Source organism: Triticum aestivum, chromosome 5B (assembly GCF_018294505.1).
Source record: "Triticum aestivum cultivar Chinese Spring chromosome 5B, IWGSC CS RefSeq v2.1, whole genome shotgun sequence".
Taxonomy (NCBI): Eukaryota; Viridiplantae; Streptophyta; class Magnoliopsida; order Poales; family Poaceae; genus Triticum; species Triticum aestivum.
Window position 1 is genome coordinate 697,559,927 of NC_057807.1, and position 14,480 is coordinate 697,574,406.

Consider the following 14,480-nt stretch of genomic DNA (forward strand, 5'->3'; position numbering starts at 1 on the left):
CAAGACACAGAGCAACATCTTCACCACACCGAGCCGAGGACTTCTTCCATTCCTGCACTCGACCAGGGATCGTGTTCAACCGGGCCATCAGCGATTCAAGGTCATTCTGAAGTGTCTCCTCAGGCCAAAGCGTCGAGTCGATGCGAGATGTGGCGGCCTTCAGCCTTGCGAGATAGTCCACGACAGCTGCAACACGGGACTCCAGTCGGAGAACATCCATGGCAACTTCATCGTTCACCGGAGAATTGACGGGGTCGAGGTTTGGCTCCAGCCGGCTAGTTTCTTCTTCGAAGTTTTGACAAAATTCTGCAAGGGTGATCACTAAGTCAAGGAGATGGTCGAATGGAAAAATCACAATTGGAAATGTCTGCCAAGCATAGAGGTTTACCTTCAAGCATGAGAAACAACTTCTTGGCAAGTCCACTCAGGAAGGCCTCCAGATCAGTTTTCTTCCCAGTTAATTTGGCGACTTGGTCGGTCAGGGCAGCTTTATCAGTTTTCAGTTGACTGACCTCCTTGTTGGCAATCCCAAGAGCAGCTTTCAGATTGGTATTGTCTTGTTCGAGCTTGGTGACTGAAGCTAACTTCTCGTCAGCAAGCTTGATCTTCTCAGCTAGCTCAAGGTCTTTCTTCTGTTGGGCTTCCCTTACCTTACCTGCAAGTTACAGCAAGATCAGATTTTGAAACAAGCAAGGGGAAAAGCAGTCGTCAGGGTCTCACCAAACATACCTTCGGTCTCCTCCTTTGCCTTTTTCAGCTTCTCCTGAACCAGCTTCAAGCTCAGCTCGACTTGAGTATGCTTATGTTCCAGCTCTGAGTAGCGAGCCACAAGATCACAAGAGTTCTGCAAAGAACCAATCGACTAAATGTCAAATATAATTCACTTCCGAGTGAAAAAGGGAAAAACTCACGTTTCTAAGACTACAGCCGAATACAAGCATTCGACCGTAGTCTCGGGGACTACACCCAGTGGGTGCACTCAGCGTGCCCCCACTAATCCTGTTGAAGACAAAGTCGACCAGTCGACCTCAAAAAAAAAAGAAAGATGTATTCTCTAAGACTGTGATCAACTGCAAGCAGTCGACCACAGTCTCGGGGACTACACCCAGTGGGTGCACTCAGCGTGCCCCCACCGGTTTGTGAAATCCAGTCGACATAGTCGACTGACAGAAAAATTGACATCATAAAGCCTAAGGCCGACTGCCAGCAGTCGACCTTAGCCTTGGGGACTACACCCAGCGGGTGCACTCAGCATGCCCCCGCTACCACGGAGTTCATTCGACACACCCAGTGGGTGACTACTATAGATTCCGGAAAAGAAAAGTTTTTGGTAGCATATCCAACAGAACAAACAACGGTCGACTGACCTGGACATTGCTTTGGAGGGCAGAACTGGCGTCATAAGCTGCCTGGCTCGCGTCCCGGATGGTCTTCAGCTGCTCCATCATGAGTCCCGCCTGGCGTATCGCCTCCTTCGCTGCGCCAGCTTGGTCCTCTGGGACGTGGTGCGTCGTGAAGAGGGAAGGCTGCTGAGCACTCGTCAGTGGATTTGCGAAGGACACCGTGTGTCGAGTGGTGTTCTCTTCCTCCACAGTCAGAATCTCAGGCGCCGTCACATCCTGAGGCACCTTACTGGCGGACGCTTTCCGACTCCTCCTGCGCTGCAGCGGCTCTTCATCCTCATCATCATCAGGAAGATTGATAACAGTATTGGGTGGAGCTACAGAGAAAGATCAGGATCAAAGATCGCGAGTCAGTCGACTAAGAACAGCGTTAAGAATACAGTACCTGGGTTCGAAGTTGTTGCGTCCTCCATGTCGTGGTCATCAGCCCGGGCCGAGGTTTCAGAAGTAGCAGCACTGCAACTCCAAAGGATCAGTCGACTAACGTCAGCGTTGACCAGAGACAAAGTTCACACAAAATAAGAAAATATGAGCAGCACGGTTACCCTGATATGGTGGGGATGGACACCTTCATCTTCGGCAGGAGCTTGATCGGCTTCGACGAGGCCGCCCTGGGCTGCTTCGGCGCCTTTTCAATCGGCACCGGAGAGGTGGTCCGAGGGCGCTTGGTCGACTGAGTGGCGGTTGTTGGAAATATGCCCTAGAGGCAATAATAAAAGTATTATTATATTTCATTGTTCATGATAATTGTCTTTTATTCATGCTATAACTGTATTATCCGGAAATCGTAATACACGTGTGAATACTTAGACCACACTATGTCCCTGGTAAGCCTCTAGTTGACTAGGTCGTTGTGATCAACAGATAGTCATGGTTTCCTGACTATGGACATTGGATGTCGTTGATAACGGGATCACATCATTAGGAGAATGATGTGATGGACAAGACCCAATCCTAAGCATAGCATAAAAGATCGTGTAGTTCGTTTTGCTAGAGCTTTGCAAGTGTCAAGTATCTCTTCCTTCGACCATGAGATCGTGTAACTCCCGGATACCGTAAGAGTGCCTTGGGTGTATCAAACGTCACAACGTAACTGGGTGACTATAAAGGTGCATTACAGGTATCTCCGAAAGTAGCTGTTGGGTTGACACGGATCGAGACTGGGATTTGTCACTCTGTATGACGGAGAGGTATCTCTGGGCCCACTCGGTAATGCATCATCATAATGAGCTCAATGTGACCAAGGTGTTGGACACGGGATCATGCATTACGGTACGAGTAAAGTGACTTGCCGGTAACGAGACTGAACAAGGTATTGGGATACCGACGATCGAGTCTCGGGCAAGTAACGTACCGATTGACAAAGGGAATTGCATACAGGGTTTGATCGAATCCTCGACATAGTGGTTCATCCGATGACAACATCGAGGAGCATGTGGGAGCCATCATGGGTATCCAGATCCCGCTGATGGTTATTGACTGAGAGTGTCTCGGTCATGTCTGCATGTCTCCCGAACCCGTAGGGTCTACACACTTAAGGTTCGGTGACGCTAGGGTTATGAAGATGTGTATATGCAGAAACCCGAATGTTGTTCGGAGTCCCGGATGAGATCCCGGACTTCACGAGGAGTTCCGGAATGGTCCGGAGGTAAAGAATTATATATAGGAAGTGCTGTTTCGGGCATCGGGACAAGTTTCGGGGTTATCGGTATTGTACCGGGACCACCGGAAGGGTCCCGGGGGTCCACCGGGTGGGGCCACCTGTCCCGGGGGGCCACATGGGCTGTAGGGGGTGCACCTTGGCCATCATGGGCCAAGGGCACCAGCCCCTATAGGCCCATGCGCCTAGGGTTTCCCCCTAGGAGGAGTCCTAGTGGTGGAAGGCACCCCTAGGTGCCTTGGGGGGGAGGGAAACCTCCCCTAGGCCGCCGCCCCCCCCTAGTAGATCTCATCTACTAGGGCCGGTGCCCCCCCCTTGCACCCCTATATATAGTGGGGGAGAGGAGGGACTTCATACACCAGCCCCTGGCGCCTCCACCTTTCCCCGTTACGTCTCTCCCTCGTAGTCTCGGCGAAGCCCTGCTGCTGTGATGCCCTGCATCCACCACCACGCCGTCGTGCTGCTGGATCTTCATCAACCTCTCCTTCCCCCTTGCTGGATCAAGAAGGAGGAGACGTCTCCCGTCCCGTACGTGTGTTGAACGCGGAGGTGCCGTCCGTTCGGCGCTGGTCATCGGTGATTTGGATCACGTCGAGTACGACTACATCATCACCTTGCAAGCTTCCGCACGCGATCTACAAGTGGTATGTAGATGCAAACTCTCTCCCTAGACTCGTTGCTTAGATGAACTCATAGATGGATCTTGGTGAAACCGTAGGAAAAATTTTAATTTTCTGCAACGTTCCCCAACAGTGGCATCATGAGCTAGGTCTATGCGTAGTTCTCTTTGCACGAGTAGAACACAACTTTGTTGTGGGCGTGGATTTTGTCATCTTACTTGCCTCTACTAGTCTTTTCTTGCTCAACGGTATTGTGGGATGAAGCGGCCCGGACCAACCTTACACGTACGCTTACGTGAGACCGGTTCCACCGATTGACATGCACTAGTTGCATAAGGTGGCTGGCGGGTGTCTGTCTCTCCCACCTTAGTTGGAGCGGAATCGATGAACGGGGCCCTTATGAAGGGTAAATAGAAGTTGACAAAATCACGTTGTGGTGATTCGTAGGTAAGAAAACGTTCTTGCTAGAACCCAATTGCAGCCACGTAAAAGATGCAACAACAATTAGAGGACGTCTAACTTGTTTTTGCAGCGATTGATCATGTGATGTGATATGGCCAGAAGTTGTGATGAATGATGAACTGTGATGTATGAGATCATGTTCTTTGTAATAGGATTCACGACTTGCATGTCGATGAGTATGACAACCGGCAGGAGCCATAGGAGTTTTCATTATTTTTTGTATGACCTGCGTGTCATTGAATAACGTCATGTAAACTACTTTACTTTATTGCTAAACGTTAGTCATAGAAGTAGAAGTAGTCGTTGGCGTGACAACTTCATGAAGACACGATGATGGAGATCATGATGATGGAGATCATGGTGTCAAGCCGGTGACAAGATGATCATGGAGCCCCGAAGATGAAGATCAATGGAGCTATATGATATTGGCCATATCATGTCACAACTATATAATTGCATGTGATGTTTATTATGTATTATGCATCTTGTTTACTTAGGACGACGGTAGTAAATAAGATGATCCCTTATAAAATTTCAAGAAGTGTTCTCCCCTAACTGTGCACCGTTGCTACAGTTCGTCGCTTCTAAGCACCACGTGATGATCGGGTGTGATGGATTCTTACGTTCACATACAATGGGTGTAAGACAGTTTTACACAGCGAAAACACTTAGGGTTAACTTGACGAGCCTAGCATGTGCAGACATGGCCTCGGAACACGGAGACCGAAAGGTCGAACACGAGTCGTATGGAAGATACGATCAACATGAGAATGTTCACCGACGATGACTAGTCCGTCTCACGTGATGATCGGACACGGCCTAGTCGACTCGGATCGTGTAACACTTAGATGACTAAAGGGATGTCTAATCTAAGTGGGAGTTCATAATTTGATTAGAACTTTATTATCATGAACTTAGTCTAAAACCTTTGCAAATATGTCTTGTAGATCAATGGCCAACGCTAACGTCAACATGAACTTCAACGCGTTCCTAGAGAAAACCAAGCTGAAAGATGATGGCAGCAACTATACGGACTGGGTCCGGAACCTGAGGATCATCCTCATAGCTGCCAGGAAACAATATGTCCTATAAGGACCGCTAGGTGACGCTCCCGTCCTAGAGAACCAAGACATTATGAATGCTTGGCAAACTCGCGCTGATGATTACTCCCTCGTTCAGTGCGGCATGCTTTACAGCTTAGAACCGGGGCTCCAAAAGCGTTTTGAGCATCACGGAGCATATGAGATGTTCGAAGAGCTGAAACTAGTTTTTCAAGCTCATGCCCGGGTCGAGAGATATGATGTCTCCGACAAGTTCTACAGTTATAAGATGGAGGAAAACAGTTCTGTCAGTGAGCACATCCTGAAGATGTCTGGGTTGCACAACCGTATGACCCAGCTGAACATTAACCTCCCAGATGAGGCGGTCATTGACAGAATCCTCCAGTCGCTCCCACCAAGCTACAAGAGCTTTGTGATGAACTACAACATGCAGGGAATGGAAAAGACCATTCCTGAAGTGTTCTCGATGCTGAAGTCAGCAGAGGCTGAAATCAAGAAAGAACATCAAGTGTTGATGGTCAATAAGACCACTAAGTTCAAGAAGGGCAAGGGTAAGAAGAACTTCAAGAAGGACGGCAAAGATGTTGCCGCGCCTGGTAAGCCAGTTACCGGGAAGAAGTCAAAGAATGGACCCAAGCCTGAGACTGAGTGCTTTTATTGCAAGGGGAAGGGTCACTGGAAGCGGAACTGCCCCAAATACTTAGCGGATAAGAAGGCCGGCAACACCAAAGGTATATTTGATATACATGTGATTGATGTGTACCTTACCAGTAATCGTAGTAACTCCTGGGTATTTGATACCGGTGCCGTTGCTCATATTTGTAACTCACAGCAGGAGCTGCGGAATAAACGGAGACTGGCAAAGGACGAGGTGACGATGCGCGTCGGGAATGGTTCCAGAGTCGATGTGATCGCCGTCGGCACGCTGCCTCTACATTTACCTACGGGATTAGTTTTGAACCTTAATAATTGTTATTTAGTGCCAAGTTTGAGCATGAACATTGTATCTGGATCTCGTTTAATACGAGATGGCTACTCATTTAAGTCTGAGAATAATGGTTGTTCGATTTATATGAGAGATATGTTTTATGGTCATGCTCCGATGGTCAATGGTTTATTCTTAATGAATCTCGAGCGTAATATTACACATGTTCATAGTGTAGATGCCAAAAGATTTAAAGTTGATAACGATAGTCCCACATACTTGTGGCACTGCCGCCTTGGTCACATTGGTGTCAAGCGCATGAAGAAGCTCCATGCCGATGGACTTTTAGAGTCTCTTGATTATGAATCGTTTGACACGTGCGAACCATGCCTCTTGGGCAAAATGACCAAGACTCCGTTCTCCGGAACAATGGAGCGAGCAACCAACTTGTTGGAAATCATACATACCGATGTGTGCGGTCCAATGAGCGTTGAGGCTCGCGGAGGATATCGTTATGTTCTCACTCTCACAGATGACTTGAGTAGATATGGGTATGTCTACTTAATGAAACACAAGTCTGAGACCTTTGAAAAGTTCAAGGAATTTCAGAATGAGGTGGAGAATCAACGTGACCGAAAGATAAAATTCTTACGATCAGATCGTGGAGGAGAATACTTAAGTCACGAATTTGGTACACACTTAAAGAAATGTGGAATCGTTTCACAGCTCACGCCGCCTGGAACACCTCAGCGAAACGGTGTGTCCGAACGTCGTAATCGCACTCTATTGGATATGGTGCGGTCTATGATGTCTCTTACCGATTTACCGCTATCATTTTGGGGATACGCTCTAGAGACAGCTACATTCACTTTAAATAGGGCACCGTCTAAATCCGTTGAGACGACACCATATGAATTATGGTTTGGAAAGAAACCTAAGCTGTCGTTTCTAAAAGTTTGGGGATGCGAAGCTTATGTCAAGAAACTTCAACCTGAAAAGCTCGAACCCAAGTCGGAAAAATGCGTATTCATAGGATACCCTAAGGAAACTGTAGGGTATACCTTCTACTTAAGATCCGAAGGCAAGATCTTTGTTGCCAAGAACGGATGCTTTCTGGAAAAAGAGTTTCTCTCGAAAGAAGTAAGTGGGAGGAAAGTAGAACTCGATGAAGTACTACCTCTTGAGCAGGATAGTGACGCAGCACAGGAAACCGTTCCTGTGATGCCCACACCAACTGAAGAGGAAAACCATGATAATGATCAAGGTACTTTGGATCAAGTTACTGCTGAACTTCGTAGGTCCACAAGGACACGTTCCGCACCAGAGTGGTACGGCAACCCTGTCCTGGAAATCATGTTGTTAGACAACATGAACCTTCGAACTATGAAAAAGCAATGGCGGGCCCGGATTCCAACAAATGGCTTGAAGCCATGAAATCCGAGATAGAATCCATGTATGAAAACAAAGTATGGACTTTGACAGACTTGCCCGATGATCGGCGAGCGATAGAAAACAAATGGATCTTTAAGAAGAAGACGGACGCGGTTGGTAATGTTACCATCTATAAAGCTCGACTTGTCGCTAAGGGTTATCGACAGGTTCAAGGGATTGACTACGACGAGACATTCTCTCCCGTAGCGAAGCTAAAGTCCGTCCGAATCATGTTAGCAATTGCCGCATACTATGATTATGAGATATGGCAGATGGACGTCAAAACAGCATTCCTTAACAGGCATCTTAAGGAAGAACTGTATATGATGCAGCCGGAAGGTTTTGTCGATCCTCGGAACGCTAACAAAGTATGCAAGCTCCAGCGATCCATTTATGGACTGGTGCAAGCATCTCGGAGTTGGAACATTCGCTTTGATGAGATGATCAAAGCGTTTGGGTTTATGCAGACTTATGGAGAAGCCTGCGTTTACAAGAAAGTGAGTGGGAGCTCTGTAGCATTTCTCATATTATATGTAGATGACATACTCCTGATGGGAAATAATCTAGAATTTCTGGACAGCATTAAGGCCTACTTGAATAAGTGTTTTTCAATGAAGGACCTTGGAGAAGCTACTTATATATTAGGCATCAAGATCTATAGAGATAGATCGAGACGCCTCATAGGTCTTTCACAAAGCACATACCTTGATAAGATTTTGAAGAGATTCAGAATGGATCAGTCCAAGAAGGGGTTCTTGCCTATGTTACAAGGTATGAGACTGAGCTCGGCTCAGTCACCGACCACGGCAAAAGATAAAGAAGAGATGAGTGTCATCCCCTATGCTTCAGCCATAGGATCTATTATGTATGCCATGCTGTGTACCAGACCCGATGTAAACCTTGCCGTAAGTTTGGTAGCAAGATACCAAAGTAATCACGGCAAGGAACACTGGACAGCGGTCAAGAATATCCTGAAGTACCTGAAAAGGACAAAGGACATGTTCTCGTTTATGGAGGAGACGAAGAGCTCGTCGTAAAGGGTTACGTCGACTCTAGCTTCGACTCAGATCTGGATGACTCTAAGTCACAAACCGGATACGTGTATATGTTGAATGGTGGAGCAGTAAGCTGGTGCAGCTGCAAGCAGAGCGTCGTGGCGGGATCTACGTGTGAAGCGGAGTACATGGCAGCCTCGGAGGCAGCACATGAAGCGATTTGGGTGAAGGAGTTCATCACCGACCTCGGAGGCAGCACATCGCAAAGGAGCCCAGGTTTCACAAGAAGACCAGGCACATCAAGCGTCGTTTCAACTCCATCCGTGAAAATGTTCAAGATGGAGACATAGAGATTTGCAAAGTGCACACGGATCTGAATGTCGCAGATCCGCTGACTAAACCTCTCTCGCGTGCAAAACATGATCAACACCAGAACTCTATGGGTGTTCGATTCATCACAATGTAACTAGATTGGTGACTCTAGTGCAAGTGGGAGACTGTTGGAAATATGCCCTAGAGGCAATAATAAAAGTATTATTATATTTCATTGTTCATGATAATTGTCTTTTATTCATGCTATAACTGTATTATCCGGAAATCGTAATACACGTGTGAATACTTAGACCACACTATGTCCCTGGTAAGCCTCTAGTTGACCAGCTCGTTGTGATCAACAGATAGTCATGGTTTCCTGACTATGGACATTGGATGTCGTTGATAACGGGATCACATCATTAGGAGAATGATGTGATGGACAAGACCCAATCCTAAGCATAGCATAAAAGATCGTGTAGTTCGTTTTGCTAGAGCTTTGCAAGTGTCAAGTATCTCTTCCTTCGACCATGAGATCGTGTAACTCCCGGATACCGTAAGAGTGCCTTGGGTGTATCAAACGTCACAACGTAACTGGGTGACTATAAAGGTGCATTACAGGTATCTCCGAAAGTAGCTGTTGGGTTGACACGGATCGAGACTGGGATTTGTCACTCCGTATGACGGAGAGGTATCTCTGGGCCCACTCGGTAATGCATCATCATAATGAGCTCAATGTGACCAAGGTGTTGGACGCGGGATCATGCATTACGGTACGAGTAAAGTGACTTGCCAGTAACGAGACTGAACAAGGTATTGGGATACCGACGATCGAGTCTCGGGCAAGTAACGTACCGATTGACAAAGGGAATTGCATACAGGGTTTGATCGAATCCTCGACATAGTGGTTCATCCGATGACAACATCGAGGAGCATGTGGGAGCCATCATGGGTATCCAGATCCCGCTGATGGTTATTGACTGAGAGTGTCTCGGTCATGTCTGCATGTCTCCCGAACCCGTAGGGTCTACACACTTAAGGTTCGGTGACGCTAGGGTTATGAAGATATGTATATGCAGAAACCCGAATGTTGTTCGGAGTCCCGGATGAGATCCCGGACGTCACGAGGAGTTCCGGAATGGTCCGGAGGTAAAGAATTATATATAGGAAGTGCTGTTTCGGGCATCGGGACAAGTTTCGGGGTTATCGGTATTGTACCGGGACCACCGGAAGGGTCCCGGGGGTCCACCGGGTGGGGCCACCTGTCCCGGGGGGCCACATGGGCTGTAGGGGGTGCGCCTTGGCCATCATGGGCCAAGGGCACCAGCCCCTATAGGCCCATGCGCCTAGGGTTTCCCCCTAGGAGGAGTCCTAGTGGTGGAAGGCACCCCTAGGTGCCTTGGGGGGGAGGGAAACCTCCCCTAGGCCGCCGCACCCCCTAGTAGATCTCATCTACTAGGGCCAGCGCCCCCCCCTTTCACCCCTATATATAGTGGGGGAGAGGAGGGACTTCATACACCAGCCCCTGGCGCCTCCACCTTTCCCCGTTACGTCTCTCCCTCGTAGTCTCGGCGAAGCCCTGCTGCTGTGACGCCCTGCATCCACCACCACGCCGTCGTGCTGCTGGATCTTCATCAACCTCTCCTTCCCCCTTGCTGGATCAAGAAGGAGGAGACGTCTCCCGTCCCGTACGTGTGTTGAACGCGGAGGTGCCGTCCGTTCGGCGCTGGTCATCGGTGATTTGGATCACGTCGAGTACGACTACATCATCACCTTGCAAGCTTCCGCACGCGATCTACAAGTGGTATGTAGATGCAAACTCTCTCCCTAGACTCGTTGCTTAGATGAACTCATAGATGGATCTTGGTGTAACCGTAGGAAAAATTTTAATTTTCTGCAACCTTCCCCAACAGCGGTCGCAACCCCCTTACCACGTTCGGTCGAAGGGTCGTGGACAAGCTTCGACCGCCTTTCTGAGCGCGGTGGTACGACCTCCTCCTCCTCTTCTTCCTCGTCCTCGACGTCATCTTCATCACCGTCATCATCATCATCGTCGTCGTCATCCTCTGCAACATCCGAGTCCCATTCCTCCTCTTCCTAACTCTCGCCTCCGCTCGCCTCGCCCTCCTCAGTCGAAGCTTGTGCCCCATTGGGCATCGAGTATAGCTCGGTGAGGGCCTAGCAGATGTCCAGACAAAGATCAGTCGACCAGTCGGCAGGGTAAACAGAAATGAATGCGACAAGAGCGCAGTGGAGAGCAGAGCAAGTGTACCTTGTTTGGGTCGCTGTTGTGGTCGAGTGGAGGAATCCTTCTGGCTCCGCGTGGGTTATCCTTATTTCCGGTAACGGCTACCATCCATCTTTCCAGAGTGACGTCGTCGACTGCTTCTGGATGGACTCTAGTCTCGTCTTCGGTCCCACAGTACAACCACATGCAGTGGCTCCGGAACTGAAGGGGCTGAATGCGGCGCCTGAGGAAGACCTCCAGGAGGTCCATGCCTGTCACTCCCTCCCGAACCAACTGCACCACGCGCTCCATCAACATCTTCACGTCAGCTTTCTCCTCCGGAATCAGCTTCAGAGGGAGGGCTTGTTCACTCGGTCCATGGTAAACGGAGGGAGTCCACTCGACTGCCCTGGCGTCGACTGGACCTGGCAGTAGAACCAAGTCGACTGCCAGCCTCTGACGGACTCGGGAAAGGTCATGGGCGGGAAGGTGCTCTTATTCCTCACCTGGATCCCCAGGCCCCCACACATTTGGACGACTCGGGTTCTCTCATCACCTGGGCTCGCCTTCTTCACGGTCTGAGAGCGACACGTGAATATATGTTTGAACAAACCCCAGTGCGGTCGACAACCCAAGAAACCCTCACACATGGACACGAATGCAGCAAGATAGGCAATGGAGTTTGGGGTAAAGTGGTGAAGCTGCGCTCCGAAGAAATTCAAGAAGCCACGGAAGAAAATACTCGGCGGCAAGGAAAACCCACGATCAACATGAGTGGCCAAAAGCACACACTCACCCTCTTCTGGCTGAGGCTGCCACTCCTTCCCCGGAAGCCTCGCAGCTCCGTGAGGGATCAAGCCCTCGTTGGCCATGTCGAGGAGGTCCTTCTCTGTGATGGTCGACTGGATCCAGTCTCCTTGGACCCAGCCCTTCGGCAGACGGGATCTGGACGAGGACCCTCCGCGGCTGGTGGATCTCCCCTTCGCCTTCTCCGACGCCGACGCCTTCTTTGCGCGCTCCAGCGCCACCGTCTTCTCCTTGGCCATGGTCGCCGGCGAGATGCGCGAGGGGAAGTGGTGCGGGGGCGGGAGCGAGCACGCTGGGCGGAGAAGAAGGAAGCAGGGAGAGGGAGAGAATGCTGAGGCGCAGCACAGAAATCCTCGCTGGGCACATTTATAAGGTCCCTTCCGAGTGGATGACAGGTGGGCCCGTCGATCTAATCATATCTGGGAGCAGTTCTGCAAACGGGATACGTGGCGAAAAAGGCAGCGCGGAGATCGAGGCGTCTATGCCCCGTCCCATCCGAACGCCGCGGTCCGCCCCGCTTCGCGCGCGTCCCCAAATTTCGCATCCCGCGGAATCCGCGAACAGCAAATCAGTCTGTCAGACGCGGTGTTTCCGGCGATCCGTCGCTCGGAGATCGCCGAAGCCCGAAAGATCACTCGACGCAAAAATAGAATGGATCGAGTCGACTGAAGGTAAATTGCTCCCTGTCGACGAAGAGATTCTTTGGTCCAGGGCAACGCACGACCAGGGCACAAAGGTTAATCGGAAACGACATCAACTCCTTCCTCACTCGAAGCCTCAATCCATTCGGGGGCTAATGATGGGGTTATGTACCTAGGGTAGGGTCATGGACCTGATCTAAGTACCTTACCCAAGGACACCCTTAGAAGAAGTCGCCTTCCAGTCGACCAACGAGGGACACACTCGACTGACTCGAAGGACTCGACCACGAAGACTCACTCGACCACCAGAAGGTCAAGAGGCACTCTGCACTGCAACGGCCTGTAATCAAGTAGACTTTATGATAGTAAAGACACTTTATGTGGGGCGTTACCAGTAACACCCCAGACTTAACTCACCTTAAACCCTCTCCTACGTGGGCTGGCTGGGGTCCTGGCGCACTCTATATAAGCCACCCCCCTCCACAGGCAGAAGGGTTCGGCACCTTGTAACTCATATACTCATATTCCACTCGACCGCCTCCGGGCTCCGAGACGTAGGGCTGTTACTTCCTCCGAGAAGGGCCTGAACTCGTACATCCCTTGTGCTTACAACCTCTCCATAGCTAGGACCTTGCCTCTCAATACCTACCCCCCACTCTACTGTCAGGCTTAGAACCACGACAATATATGCATAACGTTTACAATGTGTAGTATCGTAACATACCAGCAAACGAAAAAGAATTAAAATGGAAACACAAAATTAAATGAAAAAGAAATCATAAAACAAAAAAACCCCAAACCTTATAGTACCGGTTGGTGTTACCAACCGGTACTAAAGGGCTCCAGGCCCCCGGAGCTGGCTCGTGCCACGTGGTTTCCCTTTAGCACCGGTTCGTGCAGAACCGGTACTAAAGGGGGGGGGGGGCTTTAGTGACCACACTTTAGTGCCGGTTACGGAACCGACACTAAAGGGCCTTACGAACCGGTGCTATTGCCCGGTTCTGCACTAGTGTTACTGCAGCAAATTTTACATTTTGCATTACTTACTAGTGTAGGAGAAAACTTACTTAACCTTCTAAACAAACCAAAACTGGTGTAGGAGAAAACTTATATGACTTTGTAAACTGAACCACAACTGTGGAAGGAACTTGGGATCACAAGTGGTAGAAAAAGATGCATTCACATATTTGAACCAAACTATTTATTTCACTACTTGAGGTTTCTTGATACTAAAACTATCATTGGTTTAGCAAATCATCAATTGACTTGCAAGCAGGTGGATGAACTGTGAAGAAATAGCTTATGTTGGGGAATAGGAAAGTCCAGGAGCACATCCCGACGTCTCATCGTTGTACCTGCACTCCTGCAGAGACCCTTCGAGACTCCTTGATCTGTGTTTGACCTGCTCCCCACGTCTGCCTGGCTAAGGTCCACTGACTATTATCGTTTCATTCTTGCGTTTGTTTTTAGTTGTCATTTTTTCCTATTGAAGATTCATGGTGCTTGTTGCCACAAATGTGAATGCAAAATCATGTTCTTGTAATAAATTAATTATATTACCTTTTTTCCTACTCAATAGAGCTAAAACTATCTTTTAATGCTTAGTTGTATTTAAGAAAGAAATAGTTCTCTGGCGTCTTCTTGGAGTGACGATAAGCTATAGTCTGAATATTAGTACGAGTATTCATTACCTTTCAGTTATCTCACTCGCAGTTTCTTAAATGGAACATTTGTTCTCATCGCATCATGATATATAGGTAAAAATAGATAGAAGTATTAATTTATCTGACCAGGTGGATGTGATGTAGCGAGAGGCTACAGGTGCTCATTGATGGGCTATCATCCATGCATTCCTGCAGCGGCCAGAGCAGAGGAAGTTTTACAACATCGGGTCGGAATTATGTACGTTGTGAGAGGACAAGTGTTGTAAATTAGG